Source organism: Megalobrama amblycephala, linkage group LG3 (assembly GCF_018812025.1).
Source record: "Megalobrama amblycephala isolate DHTTF-2021 linkage group LG3, ASM1881202v1, whole genome shotgun sequence".
Classification (NCBI taxonomy): Eukaryota; Metazoa; Chordata; class Actinopteri; order Cypriniformes; family Xenocyprididae; genus Megalobrama; species Megalobrama amblycephala.
Genome location: NC_063046.1, coordinates 24,077,046 through 24,091,504, shown reverse-complemented (window position 1 = coordinate 24,091,504; position 14,459 = coordinate 24,077,046). Strand labels below are relative to the sequence as shown.

Sequence of the window (14,459 nt, the reverse complement as noted above, 5' to 3'; positions counted from 1 at the left end):
TTCCGAGCTTGGAGGCCTCTCCCCGGACAGCACGCCAAATACGCATAACTTTACTCTATTTAATTATAGACAAGTGGTCAAGTGCAAAGACCGCAAGTGTGGGTGTTTGGACAGGGCTTATGAATGCAACCGATCGGTGAGAGTAGCCACGTGCAGTTGGGAGGAGCTGAAAACGGACATGTGAAGTCGGACACTCTGCTTCCCGTGTCGCTCGTGCTGCATTTGCATACTTTATCACAGATGAAGTGAAATAAATGCAATATTTGATTAATACACAGATGTTTTAGAGACATTTTCATTCAATACTTTATGTACAGTTTACAGTGTCTGTTTTTACTAGAATAAAGTTCAACATAAGCACATATTATTTAAATACCAATGTAGTGGGGTCTACGTTTTTTATCAGTTTTATTTTGATAAAAATGACACAATACAGCATCGCGACTACATGAAAAGAGCTGTAACTGTTATAAAATGACAGATTTTTGAGCATTAGTGGAACTGAAGGTGTGAGAATAAGCACAAAACACACGTGATCATTGTCATGCGGTGAATCTGGCCAATCGTGAAACAGCTGTGTCATCATCAGAGCTTGTGCAGCGGCTCTTGAGAAACTGCGCTGGCTGACTCGGCCGGCTACTCTCGAATCGCTCTCGCTGTACTTTGAAGCCATACGTCACAGTCACATGCCATCTCAAGTAGGACAAAATTTCTTACCGGCATGCACTGCTTCAAGTCAGCTGCCATTTGGTCTGTGCAGTGCTGCATGAATATGGTGGTGTGTGGTGAGCGCACTGGTGCCGTTATACTGTGGCTGCCGTCGCATCATCCAAGTGGATGCTGCACACTGGTGGTGGATGAGGAGAGACACCTGATATAATTTGTAAAGCGCTTTGGGTGTACAGTTGTACATAGGAAAGCGCTATATAAATGCCTCATTCATTCATTCATGAAGTCAAACAAGCCTTAAGAGAACAGGGACAACCCTTTTAGACCATGCACCAGGCGCACCAACCATTTTTCCCGTCCTTAAACTAGCAAAAGCGGATCCAGACATGCCCTAAGTGCACTTGCGCCGTGCGCTTAGATTGTTAAAATAGGGCCCAGTGACTTAGGTGATGTTTGAGGACTTTTCATAATACAGAAATCTGAAACAACAACGAATAGCATTCAAGTCCACAGAACATGGGAGGAGGGTTGGTTGCGAGTTTGACTAAGATAAAGGGGAAGTAATATTCCTACATGTACATTTTCACATCATGGTGGTTGGAGAAGGTGGAAAAACTGATGGGCACAACTGAAAAATCATTGCAACTGCCTCCTACTTCTCATCCAATACAATGTCAAATAGTTTCTCTCATGATAGTGAAGAGCTTAAGACAACATGGGAACTGAGAGGGATGGAATATCATATGTCCCAAGACACTTTTTAAAAATCCTGTATGAATGAATGAACTAATGAATTAGTTGCCCTGAAGCTAAATGAGAAAATTTTTTGCCTACTTTTTTGCTTTGTGATAGACAGGTTAAAATTTCTGTTTGTGCTGTTGCATTTTGTTTATAAACAAAATACAATTACAAAGTGTATTTTGTAATTTACATTCACTGTTTTGGACTGCCACCTTGAACTTGAACTAAATAAATGTATTCTCTAAATCAGTGGTTCTCAACTGGTTTGGCCATGGGAACACATTTTCCGATGGTCATTCCCACGAGTCAAGTTTTTTAGGAATTTGAACCAAGTTGGCCTATTTACTTCTCAAAAATGTTTGACAAACACAAGTACCGTCCCACTTTACTTACCATACAAAAAACTTTACCAATATCACTAACACTGATGAATAAACAGTAAGGCAATTAAATAGCAGTCCCAAAATTTTTTGTTAATACAATACAATACTTTTTTTTTGTTAATACAATACAATACTTTTTTTATTAATACAATACAATACTTTAAACTGCATCTGGCAGATGTAACTCAATTACATATGTTTGTTTACATGCTCATGCACAAAAAAAAGAAAAAAAGAAAAAAAAAAGTCATCTTGCACTGTTCCCCAGCCAGCTGCATGTCTTACAATGTTTATCTTTGCACATGTACAGTATTCATGTGAAAGCATTTGTATATTTTTATGTATAGGTAACTATTTATATATAGTATATTTATAGTCACTTTCTCAGTAGGTTAGTTGTGTGTAGGTTTATACTGTCTGTATTTATGTAGCCCCTTGGTCTTGTGAGGCACAACATTTCGTTCCACTGTATGTCACCACATGTAGCGGAATGACAATGGCAGAGTCTCCACACGCAAAGACTTATTGACATGACCAATGAAATCTTTAGAATGTTTCTGCGGGGCAGAGTTTGCACTGAAAATGCGTGCCATGTGTCTGTCTGTCAATAGGAGGAAGCCACAACCAGTTTTGGAGCTCCCACACTGCTTCGGATTTACGACCCCCATTTGGAGATCTTCAGGCAGCAGCTTCACCCTTCTCCTCAAAACAGTCTTGCAACCCACTTTTGGGTTGTGACCCAACAGGTGAGAAACACTTCTATAACTGAAATTTAAATGTAAAAGCAACTACATAAATAGTAAGGGTTTATAAATCATCCAGAGCTCATCCGGTTGACTTTGCAGCTAGGGAACAAACCAAGGTTGGTTTTGGTTGGAGTTCATTTGGATGTGATGAGGTAGTCTGGATAAGCCTGGCAGTTGTGAAAAACCACAAACATGGAGGGATTCTGGGTTTTATTCACCACGCTGTCAAAACAGTGGTCTGCCAGGCTGGCGAACTGGGGGCATCTTCATGTTCATCTGACCCTGAGTACAATGACCCGCAAGCACACGAGCCACAAACATGAGCTGAGTCCCGTCTGCTGCAGGAACTGCATAGGTAGGATTGGCAGAGTAGCTGGCGTTCACAGCAAAGTATGTCCCATGACCGTAGACAGTGGCTGAGAATAAAAAGTCAGTTAAAAATCAGTTGACCGATTAGTCTTCAAATGGAACAACCAGAGAACATCAGTGGCTGATCAGGGTAATGGCGACCACAAAATTTATAATTCTGTTATGATTTACCCTGATGCTGTTCCAAACCTGTATACTGAGAAATTTTGAGCTATATTAGTGAACAACCTAAATTTGGGTTTGTTCCACCCACAGTTATTTCATGACTTCTGAAGACTATGAGTGAGTCATGAGTGGTATTTTTTTTTGTTATTTTTGGACCTTGACAGTCACTTTGTGTTGTATGGAAAAGAGCTGCAACTCTATAAAAAGCATTCTTTGAGTTCCACAAAAATGAATCAACAGTAAATAAAGTAAAAACAAACAAACAAACAAACAAACAAAAACAGTAAAGTTTGGAATGACACGAGGGTGAGCAAATAATGACAGAACTTGTAACCCCCACATGTATGTATATTAATAAAAAGCAATTACCATTTTGCTCAGCAAAATTGCGGTTAAAGTTTGACTTCATAATGGATGAGACGCCTCTGATGTGCCGTGATAAAGGATTATCTTTCCTGCTCCCACACTAAGACCGTTTCTGTTTTCCAGCTCTTTTTTATGTCCCTTGTATAACCGCAGAACATTCATGTTCTTAATGCGCTCGATCTGTTGAAACGCATTTGCACACAAACAGCCATGAACAAATATATTTGGACTTCACATTATCATGTTTTTCTTGTTCTTCAAAAAGGACAGCAAAACCTGCCCACTCACTCATAAACATCACACATCTTGTCTTAAAGTTTGTCATGTAAAGCACACTAAAATGTGTTGAGTGTCGAACCTTGAGCACTGTTTTTTTGACTGTCATTTTAAAGCCCATCTTCACCTCCGGTACTCTGTAGACGACAAATCGCAAGCAATTACCTTTACACACTCATACTGTTGTCCCAGTAGATAGGCAAAGAGAAATCTAAAAAAGCGGGACAGTGATTTATTTGGATCATTGTCAAGGATGTTGTATTGTAGGGCTGCATGATTGAAATAAAAACAAAATTTTGATTTGGCTTAATGCGATTATCAAATTGCAAAAGGAAACATGGTATGCCAGATTCATTTTATTTTCACATTAGCATAATTTTTGTGCATAGAGGTTTACAGCATTTCTACAGATTTGTAATACGTTTTTATAAATTAGTTGTCAACTAAAGATAAACTTTAAAGGTGGGGTAAGTCATTTTTCAAAAACACTATTTGGAAGTTAGTCAGGCCAACAGCAAAAATAAAATGTGTAACAAGTCAGCACTACTGGGCGTATGACAGTCGAGAGAGAATGAGAAATAGGGAGATTTGAAGAAAAGCAGAGAGATGCAGAAAGAGAGATGAGACACAATACAAAAGAGCTCAAAAGAATTTCACTGGAATTAAGGTTTATGACTGGGCAAGCGCTTTAGGAGCTGCGTTAATATTAGAAAAGCTTTCCAGCGCTGGAGAGAGCCAAGCGGGAAGGCCTGAAAACAGACGCGGAGGCTGCTTTGATCCTGCTCCACCCGCTTGAGTGTCATTGATTGTCTAGAGCTGCTGTTCTGTTGGCGACTAACAAAGAACTCTTGTTTGTTTTTACTCGTGTACTGTACGTTCATTTTTTGTGCTTCCTTGTTTTTTGTTCATCTGCGCTTTATATTTCGTGAAGCATTTTGTTGCACGTCAGCTGTGATAAACAGACATCCACTCTTGCATTGCTTGTGTAACAGAGGCCAGATAGTGAGAGTTGTGCAGGTAAACCACTGCACACTGATGACCATTAGAGAATGCGGTGTTTATCGTCATTGTTAGTGCACTAGCCTCGCCTGCCAGCAGCGATCGGGCTGGGGTTCGAGGCTGACTCGAAGCAGGGTAGTTAGGATTGGAAGGTGAGTTTTGGAGGGGGAGCAATTAAGAGAGGGGTGGCTTTGTTTGGGTTGATTTCAAACATCAACAATGTCCAACAGCGTTTTTGAAAAATGGCTTACCCCACCTTTAAGATCTCCCTGAAGTTTTCAGCTAAAATAAAAGCTTGATGGCTTAAATGTTTATAATAATTATTACTTTTTTATTATTAATGAATGTTAAATTTGTATATTATCACAGTCCTTTTTTTTTTTTTTTTTTCTATGCAGGTGCACTCCCCTACAAAATCAACCCAGTCATTCTAGAATTTTGTGAAATTATTTGGTAAATACTGTATTATTTCATATCGCTATAATCACAGTATAACCCCAATATCATGCAGCCCTTTTGCAATTCATATAATAAATGTAGATCAGTGGTTTTATACTGGACAAAGATTTTATCCAACACAGTGTCTTGTATTTAACATAATCAGTCATATTTTCCATTTACTTGATGTGTGTTAAGTTTTTAAGGATGAGGGCATATCACAAAACCTCACATCTGTCTAATTTGTTTAATTATATATACTGTATAGTCTTTACTGTTAACAATAAAATATATGGAAAACATTTTCACCTAGAAAGCATTTTTTGTTTGTTTGCATTTTATTATTGATCAGAACAGAACATTTGGGTCATGAGTTATGACCCACCAGTTATGAACCATGAGTCTATTACCCTGTCATGACTCATATCATGAAATCTTCCTCACCTGGATGGTTCTCCAATCGTTTCAGAGCCGTCACCAGTCCTGAATCACATGCTGTGGCCTCCATCTTTCTCAAATCCACAGTCCATTTCACACCCTGTGCATCCACAATTCCATTTTTCACATCGTTTCTCTCAAGCTTATAATTTACCTCTAGTCAACAATTGGTAGGAATTTACCAACAGTGGGCAAACCACAAACCAGCAACAGGGTGTTGGGCGCCCAAAATTCATCGATGCATAAAGGCAACTGGTCTGAGCCAACAGGCCTACTATGGCACAAATCATGTGCCACATTAATGATGGTTATGGGAGAAATGTGTCACAACACACAGTACAGTGCATCACACTCTGCTGCATAGGGGGTTGTGTAGCCACAGACCAATCATGATAATGATGATATATCGTCCACCAAATAACGTTCCCCAAACCTTAAAAGAACTCCACAGCGTGACAGTCTCTGAACGTTCTGGGAACGTTACTAGATGACAGGTTACCCCGCTAGAAATTTTACGTTCCCAGAACATTCTCAGAACATCCACTGGTTTAAGGACGTTGTCTAGTAACGTTCCCAGAACGTTCAGAGATGGTCACGATGTGGAGTTCTTTTAAGGTTTGGGGAACGTTATTTGGTGGACCTTCACGGAACATTCAGGACGTTCTGGGAATGTTTAGGGGACTATTACTATAGGACGTTCTGTTAACTTCCCAAATGTCCTCTTTGTAACGTTCTTGCGCGACCATAAAATAACCAAAATAGAACGTCCCCCTAAACTCATATCGGGAACAGTGATTAAATGACCAACAGAGGACCGTGTGGGAACGTTCTGTTAATGTCCCAAATGTCCTCTTTGTAACATTTTTTTTTTTTTTTACCATAAAATAACCAAAATGGAACGTCCCCCTAAAGTCATAAGGAAACTTGAACTGCAGAACTTTCATTACCAAAAGAGGATGTTTTAGGATCGTCCCGAATGTTCTGTAAAGGTTCTGAATTTTCGTCACCTTTTGAGAACTTTAAGGGAACGTTGCGCAAGGTCCTGAGAATGTTGCCTTCTACATGGGTAATGACCACAGTGATGCCATTTCCCAAATTAAGCACTGATGACATGCCAAAATAAAAAGATCTTCACACTCCTTCACACTGTGGTTTCAGTTGTATCATGACAGCATCAGCTAACTATTTTAGGAATGAACATCTTCATTCTTCCTCTTTCATCCTTCATCTCTCCACTTACTGACTATAGATTGGAAAGAACAGATATAGAGTTGATTTGATATAACAGATATGGACAAAATTGGGCAAATGGAATAGAAAATGAAGCAAGTTCATACGTACATATAAATTTTAAATACAATAAAGAAATGTATGATAAGATACTCTTTTCAACATTTTCCTTGTTTTACATTGGTTGTACCACCTGACATGGAAAGTGTATCAACTTACCCACACTTGAGAGTAGATATTTTTATCAGTATTTGAAAGAAATCTACAAACCTTTTCACTCAGGATCAGTTGAGATCCTCTGGATGCTGCATTATCATGTTTACTGTTATTACCTTGTCAGTTCATAATAAAATAGCCATGTTTGCAGTTGTGCCATTTGAGAGCATACAAATTGCTGGACAAAAGATTTTCAATTATCTCCACAGCTTTAAAACTACTGCTATTTATAAAATTGTATGTTTTCTATATATTTTTTAGTTCATATGAAAGGTTTCAAACATAAAATTTTGCCATAGTATTTTATTTTGAATTTCTTATTGAAACACCATTTTAAATAGTTCTGTTGGTCTGTTCATTTGTGCTGACGATTGCACCACCTGATATTTGAATTTATTGAAACTCATATCAGGAACATTATTAAATGACCAACAGAGGACTATGTGGGAACGTTCTTTTAATGTCCCAAATATCCTCATTTTAACGTTCCTATGTGACCATAAAATTAACCAAATTGGAATGTCCCCCTAAAATCATATAAGGAACCTTGAACTGCAGCACTTTCATTACCAAAAGAGGACGTTTTATGTCTCAAATGTTCTGTTAGAATTTCAGAATTTTCGTCACTTTTAGAGAATCTTTAGGCAAAGTTGCGCAAGGTCACAAGAACATCACCTTCTATGTGTATTTTATAGAAAATAATAAAGTTTTAAGTCACTGTTATGGAGGTGAGCATTTGCTTTAGATGGGCTCTTGAATCTTGACATTTTAACATTAGGTTTTTTTTTTTAATTCATTATACAGACAGAGTTTTGAGCAGTGTCGTTTAGACTCACAAAGACATCATGAATCAGCGTATGATCCTCAACAATGGTAACAATAAACAAAAATCTTTTTTGTGACTTTAGTAGCTTGTTTTGTGATGCACAGAGTTGATCTGTTTATCTAAAAAAATTTGTCACCATTGTTGAGGATCATACGCAGAATCTTGATGTCTGTGTGTGTCTAGATGATGGTGTCTGAATAATTTCTGCATAATGATAAAAACTTTCAAAATGTCAAAGCAAAATAGGATTTTATGTATTATCATAGGACTACAACAATATGAAAGAAAAAACAATATTCAGAGATCAGTGAACAAGATCACTGTATGATGATATATTCATCAACAATGAGCAACCAAATCCATTTGATCAGACTTTTCTAACATAGTTTGTTTTTTTGTTTTGTAACAAATGCTTTAGAAACACACAGTTACAACAACTGGCGAAAAAACAAAGTAAAAACATCAAGGGTCAGTAGCCCAACTAAAGCAAGCGCTTACCTCCGTAACGGTGACATTTATACATTTTGATAAAACATCAACACCTCATTAAGAAGATTTGTATAAAAGAAACAAAGTCAGAGTGGTTCATAATAAGTGAAGATGCAGAGATCTAGAGAGATCTGTGTTTAATGTTCTGTTTCTGTTATCTGAGTTTTGTGAGGTTACCATTGTGCTGGAGAGTAGTACCTGTGCTTCAGTCAGTGATGATCCAGAAACACTGATATTCTGCTACCTGTTGCTTTATTTAAAGACTACAGTAACTGTGCAGTTGCGTTAGCGCATGCATGTGCTGTTGTCAACTAATGACTTACTGCAAGAGATTTGCATTTTAAAGAAAAGGTTTCATAAAATTAATCCAGGAATCACCTGTAAAGAGTGTTTTTTGTAAGACATTTAAGATAAATTAGTTTTTGTATGAACAGCTACTTTTGTTGGTCAATTTAACACTAATTTTAAATTCAATTTTTTGACAAGGGCAGCAGGGACATTCTGAGCAGAGGTGGGTAGTCCAGGGGTCAGAGAGTAAAAGTCCTGCCATATTTTTATTCCACCCACTGAAGCATTAATGAGATAAATAAGTGTTTAATTGAGTGATGATTGACCATTATTGAAGACACCTGATGATAACAAGCAGAATCACCAAAGGAGAAAATCACTGGGTTTCAGGGTTTGCTTTAGTTGAGCTCTTGACCCTTGACTTTTTAATATTAGATTTTGTTTGCCCAGCATTAAAACCAACCAGACAAGCAAAGTTAAAAGATGATCAGGTGGTGTTGTTGGTTATGTTTTCACAAAATCATTATGAGCCCAAACTCTTGAGTTAGATTTACATTATTACAGCAGCACTGTGATTCTACAGCAGAAGATCAACTTTTACAAAATTTTTTTTTTTTTTTTTTTTTTAAGTTCTGATTTAAAAAAAAAAAAAGTTTCATTTAAACACACAGACATCAAGAATCAGTCTGTGAATCTCAACAGTGGTGAGAGTAATAAAGCATGTTGCAATGCATTCTGGGTGCCACCAATCAAAATTCATCCATGCCTCCCATCATGCATTGCTGCATGAATAAATTATGAGCTGAATTGTCTTAGTAATTTTCTTTATTCTCACTATTTAAATTTTGCTGTTTTTCTGTGACTTTTTAGTAGCTTGTTTTCTAATGTTCAGAGTTGATCTGTTTATCAGAATATGTTGCTTGTCACCGTTGTTGAGATTCATACGCTGATTCATGATGTCTGTGTCTGCCTAAAATAATTTTTTTGTGATAAGGACAACTTTCAAAAAAAGGTTTCTGCTGCTGTAATCAATAATGTAAATCTTAACTAAGACTGGGCTCTAAATGAGTTCAGTAATTCACCAGATCATCTTTTAACTTTGCTTGTCTGTTTGGTTTTAATGTAGTTAAAACTGCCCAAACAAAATTTAATAAAAAGTCAAGGGTCAAGAGCTCAACTAAAACAAACCCTGACCTCGATGATGGTAACTTAAAAATAGTGATTTTCTCCTTTGGTGATTCTGCTTGTTATCATCAGGTGTCTTCAATAATGGTCAATCATCACTCAGTTAAACACTTATTTATCTCATTAATGCTTTAGTGGGTGGAATAAAAATATGGCAGGACTTTTACTCTCTGACCCCTGGACTTCCCACCTCTGGTTCTGAGAACATTTCCAAATAAAGTATAGTTCCCTAAATGTTCAGAGAACATCTTGAATGTTATGTGAAGGTCCACCAAATAACGTCCCCCAAACCTTAAAAGAATTCCACATTGTGACCGTCTCTGAACGTACTGGGAATGTTACTAGGCAACATCCTTATCACCAGTGGTGACGTTCTGAGAATGTTCTGGGAACGTAAAATTTCTAGCGGGGTAACATCACTGGTCAGAGTTTGAGACTGCAGAGCCACAGGCCATCCAACAACATCATCTAATACATGGTTATTCTACTGCTGAATTCTTCAACAACTTCAGGAGTTTCCAGAACAACAAAACCTGACAAAAGCTGACAAGAATCTGAGCATCTGAGTTCCACATCACAAGTAAAGTTTAAATGTAGATGCACTAGTGAAGATCGAAATACAGTAACTTTACAGAACATGACAGCATGTCTGATCCAACACACAAACCATTACAAACCTTAAACGGAATGACTGAAGACATCACAGTAATGATCAAAATGCTGATCTCATTTAGCTACAGCAAATCAGTGTTTTTCACTTTCACACACAGATTTCATGAGCTATAGATGGACTTCATAGTCAGATTATTAGCAGCACGAATGAAAATTAGACTGAATGGTTAAAAAGAAGAAATACAGATGAACACTGATTCACTACATCATTATACAAAATGCAAAAAATGATGCATAAATGAGAAATAAATACTCACAGAGCATTAGAGGAAGTGAACTGAGCTCCATACTGATCTATTAATGACATGCCGTCAAACACACAATCTGTCTTATAGACGCAACACTTCCTGTCCTTGAAGATAGTGAGAGCAACAGAGAGGAATTAAATAGACACAGAATATCTGATTCAATTGACATTCATTGACAATGTGGTGTTGTGTTGCTACATATGGTTATCATGAAAAATCTGGCATCTTAGTCATGATTTGTTTAGTCAATTATGTTTATTTGGCAGCCAGACAGGATATTGTACAGGTAATAAACATGTGTGACAGCTTCTTTAGCTCAAATAATGTTCATTTTTTAGTCTAGTTTAGGCTTTTTGTTACAGGTAATGCATGTGTGTGGGGTTAAAGGGTTAATTCACCCAAAAATGAAAATTCTGTCATTAATTACTCACCCTCATGTCGTTCCACACCCGTAAGACCTTCGTTCATCTTCAGAACATAAATTAAAATATTTTTGATGAAATCCGACGGCTCAGTGAAGCTTCTATTTAAAACAAAGCCACTGAAACTCTCAAGGTCCATAAAAATATATTTAAAACAGTTCATGTGAGTTTGCAGATTTTCTCTCAGACTTATTGGTCAATGTCGATAAAGCACTGATTGTTGGAGATTTTAACATTCATGTAGACAATACAAATGATGCGTTAGGGGCTGCGTTTACAGATTTACTAAGCTCCTTTGGGGTCAAGCAAACGTTTTTTCTCTAGTTCTCTAAATTTTCTCTAGTAAATTAGATACTTTTGCACCCATGAGATTAAAAAAGGTTTGAGAGAAAAACGTGCAACAGTATTACGCTATCAAGAGAGAAACTCGTAATCTAGAGCGCAAATGGAGACAAACCCATTTAGAGGCCTTTAGAATCACGTGGAAAGACAGCATCTCCAAAACTCATAGAAATAACCAAAACAATCCAAGGTTCTTGTTTATGTAAGGCAGTGTATTGTGTTGTCCACAAGATGTCACTATACCACTGTTGTGTTAAGACAGATTCAAGTGCCTTTAGCATGGTTTGAGCCTCTTGATGTAACCTAGTGTTGATACTTTTCTTCAGTTGGGAGGGAGGGAGGGAGGGAGGGAGGGAGGGGAGGGGAGGGAGGGAGGGAGGGAGAGAGGGAGGGAGGGAGAGAGGGAGGGAGAGAGAGGGAGGGAGGGAGGGTGAGGGGGAGGGAGGGAGGGAGAGAGAGAGAGAGAGAGGGAGGGAGGGAGGGAGGGAGAGGGAGAGAGAGAGGGAGGGAGGGAGCTGAAAGGGCTGAAAATGAATCCCAATCCGGCCCTGGACCGCACAGAGTCTTCAGAGCCTGCCTGGGGCAAATACTACAGTTAAGCACGTAGCTGCTGAGCAGGCATACCAAATGCATTCCCCCGAAGCCACATTTTTCACCACTCAAGTTCCAGGCTATAGTGGTGTTGGTGTTCCCAACACATCTCTGCACAGCCCTCAGGTAGCATTAGACCAGGCCGCTGCTGTTGCTTCTCCTGGTCTGTCTCCTCAACAGACACCAATTCCAGCTTCCCACCTCAACATGCATGTTGATGCTCGCTCTCCAGTTGCCCCTCCCCCTGCATCTGCGAGCCAGTCAGCCCACCCACCCACATGTGACACAGTTCGGGCCTCCAGGTCGAGCGGTCACCAACCAAAGCCTTCCCATGGCAACCTATGGAGGTTTCATGCAAACTCATTAGGTAAAAAATGTTCAAGTCTTCACGGGAAATCCAGACTGTAAGATACTGGTGGAAGACTGGATTCGCAACATACAATACCTCTTGGAGGCAATAGAGCTCCCAATGCACCTTCGTTTCTCCACTGTTGTTCGGCACCTGGGGGGTGAAGCTCGAAATCTTATCCTTAACCTACCTCCCCATGATCAGACCCCTAAGAAAGCATTGGAGGAACTGAGGGCCGAATACAGTGACACACAAGGCTCCCTAGACCCTTTGGCTGACTTCTATGAGCGGAGCCAGAAATCAGGGGAGTCTGCCTGTTCTTATGCTATAGCACTGGAGGCAAAGCTGCGAACGGTAGAGGAGAAGCAAAGAGGAGGTAGGCCCTTCCTAGATCGAGATAGCAAACTAACCCTTCAGTTCATGAGAGGCCTCTCTGACGAGGAGGTGTACACCAGAATTGCACCAATGACACCCAGGCTCTTGTGCAGGCAGAGCTCCGAAATTTAGCTAGAGAAAGTAAAAAGTTCCAGGTGCTGAGTACAGCAAAGAAAACATATACTCAGGTGCAGTTAACATCAGGAGGGGGTGGTAACACAAAAAGCAGAAATGTCAAAGCACACATCTGAATTATCAGAGTTGACAGAAATGGTTAAGAAGTTAGCTCTCATTCAGGAAGAACAAATGGCTAAGCTGTCACAACTAGAGATGAAAATGACCTCCCCACCCCTTGCCTCCCCATTAGCTTTCCAGCCAGCAAAGGGAAAAGCAAGCCAGAGTCCAAGCTTTACCTGTTACCGTTGTGGAGAGCCAGGCCACACAGCCAGAGTGTGCTGAGCAGTGCTTCCGGATCCGAGCCCAGCTGAAGCCCAGCAGCCTAAGACTCCAGCTGACAGGCACATGCACTCTGCTCAACATTTAAATGCTTAGTGCCCATGGCAGTACACAGCAAGGCCTCCAACCACCTGCAAAGAGGAATCACACTAAAGGAGGGGAAGCACCCCTAGTGGGACCCAGGAATGAAGGGGAAGTAGAAGTCAATGGCAAGGCATGTAAGGCTCTCATTGACTCCGGCTCGCAGATCACCAGTATTACATACAACTACTGGCAGTGCCACCCAGCTCTACAGAAGCAGAAGCTACAGTCTTCTAAAATACCGATAGAGGGTGCAGCAGGTCAGACCGTGCCCTACCATGGTGTCTTGCACATTGATCTGAAAGTGCTAGGGAAAGAGCTTAAGGCTGTACCTACCTTCATTGTTCCTGATTCCAACTATCGCTCTTCAGTCCCTCTGTTGGTGGTAACCAATGTCATTTGAGCCTCAAGAACCCACCTTCAAGCAGCCTATGGCCCACAGTTCCTGCACCAGGTCAAACAGAAGCATCCAGAGTGGTACACAGCTTTACTGGAGGTGGGGAGCGCTGAGCAAAGTGTAATGCATGATGTTGTGGGACCTGCTGTTTACAACAGTCATACAATACACATCCCTGGTGGGAAAGAGATGGATGGTGGGAAAGGTGCAGGATTAAAGCTGAACTTCAAAGGAAGACTTATACGGCCCTGATAGAAGGCTATCCCTCTGTCCAGCTCCCCCAGGATATCTTGGTGGCCAAAGTGCTTGTAAATGTGAAAAGAGGTTGTGCTCCGGTTAGAGTGATGAATCTTTCCCAGCGAGTCATTACAATCAAACGACACACAAATCTGGCCAGCGCAGTCCTAGTGGACAAGGTGGTGGAGTTCCCTGATAGAAAGCATGGTGAAGCCGGGAACAGAGGGGCATGTCTCAGTCTAGACCAAGTAGTGTCTATCTGCGGGGTTGACCTAAGTGAAGCAGCGGTGGAAAGTGAAGACCAACGTGTTCTACTTAAGGATCTGTTGGACAAGAATGCAGATGTGTTCTCCCAGCATCCCACGGACTATGGTCACACCACAACCGTACAGCATGAGATTCCACTGGTTGACCCGAGGCCCTTCCGACTGCCATACCGCAAGATACCCCCCTCCCAGTGGCAAG

The 14,459-nt window shown here is 40.0% G+C and overlaps 1 long non-coding RNA gene across 1 annotated transcript; it reads right to left on the bottom strand.

Annotated features, from left to right (window-relative positions):
• Nucleotides 1–2,530: 2,530 nt before the first annotated feature.
• On the bottom strand, nt 2,531–6,096 carry LOC125264888. The gene is made up of 4 exons (XR_007184152.1): nt 5,597–6,096; nt 3,798–3,852; nt 3,443–3,619; nt 2,531–2,955 (listed from the first exon to the last, which is right to left on the bottom strand). It is a non-coding gene; the product is annotated as an uncharacterized LOC125264888 (long non-coding RNA).
• Nucleotides 6,097–14,459: the final 8,363 nt, after the last annotated feature.